General features: G+C 43.6%; 1 pseudogene; it reads left to right on the top strand.

Moving 5' to 3' along the window:
* Positions 1 to 214: 214 nt before the first annotated feature.
* LOC144829858 (small nucleolar RNA U3) lies at positions 215 to 388 on the top strand (annotated as a pseudogene).
* The last annotated feature ends 209 nt before the right edge of the window (positions 389 to 597 follow it).

Below are 597 nucleotides of genomic sequence, written 5' to 3'. Positions count from 1 at the left end.
CGGTTATGCAGATTTTTAAAGCAGTGAGTCACCCAGGATCTACTGGGAATGCTTTATTGCGAAGAATGCGTCTGCCTGTGCATCTTTAGATTGTTATTTTGTCGTGTTATACAGCCATATGTTTTTGTTGGAGTTGATGATGCCGAACCTTTTCTTACTGTATGTAAGAAGGGTTTTTACTTTTTCTGTCCGTGTGAGCTGCAGTGGTTTATGTACGACTATGATATCAGGAATCGTTTCTATAGTTTTGAACTAAGAAATGTGTTCTAAAGTGTCTGATCTTCATTAGCCATTCCGAGCGTGAGTTGACAGTGTTGTATTTCTGCAGCTACTGTTTGTTATCGAAGATCGTTCGTCTCTCCCTTACAGGAGAGCTGGAGGAAGGAGACACAAAGGATCACAAGTAGCCCGCAGTTGTGCATATTAGGGAAAAGCAAACGCTCAAACACGACGTGTGCTTTAACGCACGCTGTGTTTAACACTATGCGTTCCTTTTCTTAACGCGAATACTAATTCGAAGGACCACAATCAGCCCGCAGCTGTGCATTGTAAGAATCTCGCGCCGCTCGCATTTTAAAAGCGGCGACGCGAACGGTG

The sequence above is a fragment of the Lissotriton helveticus genome, chromosome 4_1 (assembly GCF_964261635.1).
Source record: "Lissotriton helveticus chromosome 4_1, aLisHel1.1, whole genome shotgun sequence".
NCBI classification, from domain to species: domain Eukaryota; kingdom Metazoa; phylum Chordata; class Amphibia; order Caudata; family Salamandridae; genus Lissotriton; species Lissotriton helveticus.
This window is presented reverse-complemented; position numbering and strand designations above follow the sequence as displayed.